At 38.7% G+C, this 8323-nt stretch overlaps 1 non-coding gene across 1 annotated transcript; it reads left to right on the forward strand.

The window, feature by feature from the left end:
• The first annotated feature begins 1812 nt into the window (after positions 1–1812).
• On the forward strand, positions 1813–1888 carry TRNAS-GCU (transfer RNA serine (anticodon GCU)). Its single transcript has one exon. It is a non-coding gene; the product is annotated as a tRNA-Ser (tRNA).
• Positions 1889–8323: the final 6435 nt, after the last annotated feature.

The following is an 8323-nucleotide window of genomic DNA, read 5'->3' on the forward strand; positions in this document are numbered from 1 at the left end:
GTAGGTGGGAACTTCCCAAACTTGGGGAAGAAACTACACACAAGCACAAGAGGCTAACAGAATATCTGATTTTCTCAATACAAAAATACCTGCTTCAAGACAGAGTATATACATATATATTGTCAAAAGTCAATGATTAAAAAAAAAAGGCAATGACAAAAAAGAAAAAAGAATTTGCCCCAGGGAGGGCAAAGGCAGTAACCTACAAAGGTACTATTAGCAGGTTTCTGAGCAGAAATTCTACAAAGCCAGGAGATTAGAACGACATAGTCAAAATATTGAGAGTGAAGTATGCCAGCCAAGAGTATTCTATCTGGTTAAGTTATCCTTCAGCTATGAAGGACATAAAATGAAGAAAGAAAAGTTTCTTCAAGAAATGGTTGTGGTAAAACTAGATAGCCACATACAAAAGAATGAAACTAGACCGTCTTACACCTACACAAAAATGAACTCAAAATGGATCAAACTCTTAAATGTGTGACCTGAAACCATAAAGTATCTAAAAGGAACTATGAGCAATAGGTTCTCTGACATTGGTCTTAGCAATATTTTTTGAGGATTTGACTCCCCCCAAAAAAGGAAACACAAAAGTAAAAGAGTAAACAACAAATGAGACTACATCAAGCAAAAGCTTCTGAGCAGCAAAGGAAACCAAGATTGAGAAAGATGATTAGTGTAATTTTGGAAAAATAATTACCCACATAGTATCAATTTTTATAAAACGATACCATGATCATTTGTGAGTGCTGCCACAGATATTTAGACATCTAAAGGCAAATTGGGCTAAAGGGAGGAGGAAGAGGGTAAGGGGGATAATTGGTGAAGGAAGAAGACTTGACTTGGGGCGGTGAACACGCAGTACATTGCACCGATGATGTATGATAGAATTGTACACCTCAAACACGTATAATTTTGTTAACCAACGTCACCCCAATAAATTCGATAAAAAATAAAGACAAATCGCTTGAGCACCTCTGAGCGTGACTATACTCCTAGGTGAGTTTGCTGTCCTGTGACTAATCAAGATAACTCAGTTCAATAAGGTTATGATCTATGATAGTTCCTGGATTTTATTCCAATGGATTTTTAAATGACTTGTTCTCTCAATGTGATACATGCTTGCGCATTAACACGTCGTGCCTCCAGCAAAGGAACAGCATACATCTTTGGAGACTTGTTCCTGAAAGGATAACAATGTATTCCCCCATGTGTGGACATTCTCTGCCCCTGTGTTATGAGTAGCCTCCATATTAGAAACGGGTTATTGGGGTTGTCTGCTGAATATGATAGGTTACTACAAAAATACTAATATTGGAAGCTGTAAATGTGATCTGTTCATGCAATTTTTGTTATCCAGTAGTCCTTACAAGTAGATGTACAGTACAAAAGATTTTGAGAATCCCATTTTGAAAGAAGAAGTTTCCTTGCAGTAGCAGTAAACTAGATTTTTAATAGAAGTTTTTATGGTTAGAAATCTCCACTTTGCATAAGTCATTCCTGGATGTAAAGGATAAGAACACTAAGTTTTAATGAAGTTGCTTTCTCAGAAATGCCATGAGTGGGGCAGGTATAATCTGTTTTGCTTTGAGCCCCTGACTTTAGCATTTTTATTTGAAGGAGTCTCCTCCAGTATAATTTTAAGTACCAATCAAAGGGGAAAGAAATGAGTGTGAAAACAAGAGGTGAGAACAATTCAAATCCCCTTTACATAATACAACAAATAGTTCTGCTTTTTAGTTCTTACATTTTTAAAAATATTTTGTTTAGAAAATTAAATTTAATGGGGTGACATTGATCATTAAGAGTACATAGGCCCTGGCCGGTTGGCTCAGTGGTAGAGCGTTGGCCTGCTGTGCAGGAGTTCCGGGTTCGATTCCCAGCCAGGGCACACAGGAGAAGGGCCCATCTGCTTCTCTACCCCTCCCCCTCTCCTTCCTCTCTGTCTCTCTCTTCCCCTCCCGCAGCCCAGGCTCCATTGGAGCAAAGATGGCCCGGGCGCTGGGGATGGCTCTGTGGCCTCTGCCTCAGGCACTAGAATGGCTCTGGATGCAACAGAGCGACGCCCCAGAGGGGCAGAACATTGCCCCCTGGTGGGCATGCCGGGTGGATCCTGGTCGGGCGCATGCGGGAGTCTGTCTCACTGCCTCCCTGTTTCCAGCTTCGGAAAAATGAAAAAAAAAAAAAAAAAAGAGGACATAGGTTTTTGGCCCTGTCTGGTTGGCCTCAGTGGTAGAGCATCGGCCTGGAATGTGGAAGTCCCGGGTTCGATTTCCAGCTAGGGCACACAGGAGAAGCACCCATCTATTTCTCCACCCTTCCCCCTCTCCTTTCTCTCTATCTCTCTCTTCCCCTCTCACAGCCAAGGCTCCATTGGAGCAAAGTTGGCCTCGGTGCTGAGGACAGCTCCTTGGCCTCTGCCTCAGGCACTAGAATGGCTCCAATTGCAATGGAGCAATGCCCCAGATGGGCAGAGCATCGCCCCCTGGTGGGCATGCTGGGTGGATCCCGGTCAGGTGCATGTGGGAGTTTCTCTGCCTCCCCACTTCTTACTTCAGAAAAATACCAAAAAAAAAAAAACAACAACAAAAAAAACGAGTACATAGGTTTTATCCCTGGCCAGTTAGCTCAATCGGTTAAGAGCATCGTCCTGAAATACAAGGTTGTTGGTTTGATCCTGGTTCAGGGTGCACACGTAAAGCAACAAAAAATGCTTGACTGAGTGAATCAACAAATGCTTCCTTTACTTACTCCCCACTCTGTGTCTCTAAAAATCAACAAAAATTAAGCCCAGACAGATAGCTCACTTGGTTGGAGTGTTGTCCGGGAGCGCAGAGGTTTTTATATTTGTGTGTCTCTCTCTTTGCCTCTCTCTTGCTCAAAAAACAAACAAACAAAAAACACACACATAGGTTTTAGGTAAACATTTTCATAGCATTTGAACTGTTAATTGTGTTGTGTCCCTCAATCACCCAAAAAGCCAGGTCATTTTCTGTCACCTTATATTTGTCCCTCTTTACTCCCTCTCAAACCCTTCCTCCTGGTAATGACGTCACTTTTATCTATATTCACGAGTCTCAGTTTTATATCCCACCTATGTGTGAAATCATATGGTTCTTAGCTTTTTCTGATTTACTTATTTCACACAATATAATGTTCTAAAGGTCCATCTATGTTGTTGTAAATGATCCGATGTCATCATTTCTTATAGCTGAGTAGTATTCCATAGTATATATGTACCACATCTTCTTTATCCAATCTTCTATCAAGGGGCAGTCTTGTTTGTTTTTAAGGGAGAGAGAGAGAAGCATCAATTTATTGCTCCACTGTGGTTGTGCGTTCATTGATTGCTTCTCACCTGTGCCTTGACCTCGGCTTAAGCCAGCAACCTCAGGTTTCAAGCTCGTGACCTCGGCACTGCGGGTAGATGCTCTGTCCCCTGTGCCACAGGCAGTCAAGCAGTTCTTACATTTTAATTCTCTGAAATGTTTTCAACCTTATCATCTTGAAAGGCATCTCAAATAGTCTGGACAAGTCCTGCCGGGCGTGAGGATGACGGAGACACAAAGACCCGACTCCGGGGACCAGGTTCAGTGACGCAGATCCACTTTATTCAGGAAGTAAGCTAGCTTATATACACAGGTTCAGCCTATAGGGTGTTACAGCATGTCCTTCATAGCCAATGGCTGAAAAGATCAGGGAGCTGCGTGGTTGGCGCTGAGTCACTTTCTTATAGTGGGCGAGCTTCCTTTCTGGGTGTGCCCAGGAGCGTTCTGGGAGCTGGAGTCTTCTCAGAGCATTGCATCAGCCACAGCTGCTAGGAATGCGCTCTGTGCTCCACCCACAAAATAGACTTTGTGAATTAAAATCCAGACTCTAATGTTTATTACCTGTGTGAGTTGGAAAATCCATGTTTTCATCCCCAGCTGTGTGGTGTGTAAAAATGTTATAAAAATAGATCACTCGATATGCTAATTCTGAGGTGCAAATGGAAGCATGCATGTAAAGCGTGTAGCCAAGTAAATATGACTATTAGTATCATTAATGTTATTATATCTCACATTGCTCTAGAGAATTTAAATACATAAACAAACCTTGATTGCTTCCCTAATGGCTCTTTGCAGCATTAGCCGTGAGTGGGAGTCTAATACAATTCAGTATTTGGCTTTTGTTTTCTGATTCAGTAACTGGCAAGCTCAGAGCTCAGTATTGGCAGCTACAGCGGATTATACTCCATCTTTCTGTGGTGCCCTCGGCGAGCACACCGTAGGATTGCAAGTGTGGTTGGTCACACAGATTTCAGTTTGTGCCGTCTCAGTGACTTCAAATGTGCTGGGAACTCACAGACAAGTTTAATGTAGACATTTTAAAGATCACGTATGTTTATTTCACTTAAATGAGAATACTGTTAACTGGTTTTAACCAAGTCCTCAAATAACCCAGTCAGAACCACTAGGTTTTAGAGAAGTAGAAACGAATGGGCTCTGGTACTGGCAGCTTTAGCTCAAATCCTGGCCCTGCCCCTCATGTACTGTGTGACCGTGGGCAAGTTACTTAACTTCTCTGCGCCTGCACCCCCTTATAATAGTTACTCAGACAACTGTTGCTGGGATTAAATGAATAGAGTTAGTGTTAAACATGTAGAACAAGACAGCCAGGTGTAATGCAAGCACTCTCTGTGCGTTTACTATTATTTGTGATCTTCAATTAGGTATTCCTTCTATTTCCTCATCCTTCTGATGGTCTTAATGGAACCCTCATACACTCAGAGGGATGGGATGAATTCACGTGCATACCTCTGCACCCGTTACTCTGCCACGCCCTTTCTACATATGATCCCACTGAATGCTAGCGAACTCCTGCAGAGAGATGCACATCCACTTTATTCTGATGTAGACTTGGAGGGTTAGAGCCAGGGGGTAAACCCAGATGCCTTCAGTTTCTAAATTCATCCTATTTTCTTGCATTTATCTAAGCCTTGCCATGCAGAAGATTTTGGACACCACTGTTTTCATAAATGTCTCAATTTCTCAGATCTTAATCCTTCTGTCACCAGATTTGAGCACTTATAAAATAAATAATATGCTCATATTGACTTGACCTTCAATTTCTTTGACGTTACAGGCATTTAAGCAAGGTTTGTGAACTCTTTAAAGTAGTTTTGCAAATGTCATTACTGCTCCCAGCCAGAAATTTCTACTAAGTTCTGTGTGTGTGTGTGTGTGTGTGTGTGTGTGTGTGTGTGTGTACATGAGCACAGGCACTTTATTCACCCTTAATTTGGCTGCCACTTTGTTTTTTTTTTACTTTAGTTACATGTGAGGTTAGTGAAAACTTAAAAAGCAGAATCTTCTTTTGTAGATATTAAAATATTTCCCTCGAGAAATCATCCTAGCCGGTAGATTTCTTCTACAGGTCTCTGGGGTTGATGCCAACCCTCAAATAATTAAAGAGAAATCTGTAATAAAATAGCACATGTTAATGAACTATAACATGCTGCTTTGAAAATATACTTATTTTTAATGTTTTAGAATAACTGGCTGTAAATCAAAACTGAAAATCTGGCATAGAATGGAAATAAAACGAGGTGTTTGACATTGAGATGAATTCTTAAAATGAATGAAGAGGATCCCCAGGTATGCTCCGATGTCACAGCACATTTCGTGTGTAGTAGAGTTCAGTCGGGAAAACCTCTGTTCCTTCCTGGTTGTATTTGTCTTGGTGATAATGCCGTGCAATTTTCTAGTCCATAATTATAACTATTTTAACAAACAATGAGATTGAAAGAACCGCCTGAAAGAATTGACCTCTTTCAAGTCTGACCTTACTTTAGATATTTAAAATCTGTCTTAACTAGGGTAAAACCTATGCAGCGAGTACAGATTGTTTATAGTTTATGATTCCAAGCAGATGTTAGGTGACACCGAACTCAATAGAAATAACTCCATGGCTGTGCCCCTGAAAATCCACCTGGTTTGTAATTATGTAAACTCAGATAACAGTCCAGTACTTTGTTCCAGTAGCATAACTATTCTTAGTTCATACTACACATTTTGTGTTCGATAGTTAAGGGACTTTGTTTTCCTCTTTTACTAGTTTGAACATAGTCATCATTTAGCAAATAATAGGTGTACTAGATTTTGCAATTTAATGCAATAGTAAGCAGACTCTATGTTCCTTGTGTGGGGAAAATGGATGGCAACAAGAAAGGACTCTGATGAATTATGTTTATTTTTAAAAATTATTACATTTATTAATTTTAAAGAGAAACAAAGGGAGAGAAGGAGGGAGGGAGAGAGAGACTCTGAGAGAGAAACATTGATTTATTGTTTCACTTGTTTATGTATTCATTGGTTGATACTCTTATGTGCCCTGATTGGGGAATTGAACCCATAACTTTGGCATGTTGGGATGGTGCTATCAACTGAGCTACCCAAGCAGGTTTATACATTTTAAATGAAAACTATAATATAAGATGTTTATCAACTTCATAAGTATGTATATTAAATATTAAGAACTGACATAGTCTCAATAGCCAGAGAAAGTTTACCTGGGACCTAGAAGAAGAGCATGAGAAAGCAAATTTTTTATTTTCATAAAAATAAATACATAGAAATATGGATGACATTATTCTTCACATTCTACTGACTATGCTGGAGTGGGGAGTGGGTGTAATAAAGGAAGGGATCAAGAGGAGAAAGAGAGACAGAGAGAGAAAGAGAAAGAGAAAGAGTTTTCAACTACAGGTCCAATGGAATACTGCTTGGCAAACACCACAGCAAACTTGATCAGTTATTTGTAACAGTGGTTCCCAAGTGTTATCTCTTGTATCCCCTATGTTAATAATGGAAATAGTTCACTAGGGAATTTTACTCAGTTGGGGGCTTTAAGAAGATGTGTATCAAAATTCATGTTTATTTGTTAGTATTCGAGGTGGATTCTGTAGCTTGAAAGAGACTCTTTAGAAATTTACTATGGAAAAATCATGCTCTGTTTCCCCAGATGAAAAAGACTAATTAAAACCTGATGGAAATGAGATTTCCAGGCTCTTTTAAAATCAGCTATTTAGAGATGAGGAAGTATGATAAAACTTGAAAACACCAAAGACTGTGGTAGAACCTCTCATTATCGGATCACAGGCGGCCCCGACAGATAAGATTATAGCAAAGAAGGAAACATTCCATGTGTTCCTCTCTAGGAAGATGATCAGCCTCTTTCTTTTCACTTGCCCCACATTTAAACTATATGTGTTTCTGAAACGTGTAACTATTTTCTAATCTTAGTAAGAAGAATTTATAATTAATGTAAAGAGTTGTCAAGTACAAATACTGTTATCATTATCATCATGAATATTTCTGTTCAAATACTCTTCGTTCAACTCAAAAATCTGTGCCATGTATAGAATGCCAGGGTTCTTTGATCTTTTAAAATATAGGGCAAAAGCTGTTTGTGCTAGCATCTCTTTTTGCTTGGAAAATCATTTGGCTATAAGAAAAAATGAAGAAGAATATGGGGAAATGAACGAAATATGGGAATGTAGCGTCTACAGAGAGAAAGATAATGTATATAAATTGTTTCTCCCCATGTACACCTGAGAAAAATGAACTGTGTCAAATTGCTTATGTAAAGTAGAAGAGTTTTCATTCATGAATAAATAGTATTTATAACATTGTTTTTCTAAAGTAATAAATGAGTTCACTGTTGGCTCATGCACCAAATCAATTTTGGATGGGTCAAATGAACTAGATATTGCACTATTACAATGCCTTCTATTTAAACAGAAACAATAGATAAAACATTATTTTGCTCTGTGAATAACTTTTCATGAAATATTTTTAAGATAGTTTACTTAGTCAACAAAATTGTTTTGTCTTTATGGCCAGAATGCCAATATTATTACAAATACTTATAATTCTTTTTTTACCAAACTTGTCCAAAATAATGTACATTAGGATTATCTTGTCAGAATTATTAATTAGTTAACATACGTAATGTTTTGCAACCCAATAGAATATTACAGCTTTTATGTAATTATTCCGTGAAGATCATTTATAGGAATTTAGAGGCAAACTTAAGGTTAACTTTCTAACAGCAGTTGTACTTTTAACATTTGGAAAATGTCATGTTATCATGGGAATAAGACGACATTCACAATTAGAGCCCACTATATACCAGCATAATCTGAGAGTCTTCAGTAGAGATCATCAGACATAGTCTCAGAACGGAGAGGATTTTAAAAGACCATGCATGTCCCACATATTTTTCTTTCTTTCTTTTGTTATTCTAATTTTTATGTTTATCACTTTGATTACTGTCTTTAACATAT

The sequence above is a fragment of the Saccopteryx leptura genome, chromosome 8 (assembly GCF_036850995.1).
Source record: "Saccopteryx leptura isolate mSacLep1 chromosome 8, mSacLep1_pri_phased_curated, whole genome shotgun sequence".
NCBI lineage: Eukaryota > Metazoa > Chordata > Mammalia > Chiroptera > Emballonuridae > Saccopteryx > Saccopteryx leptura.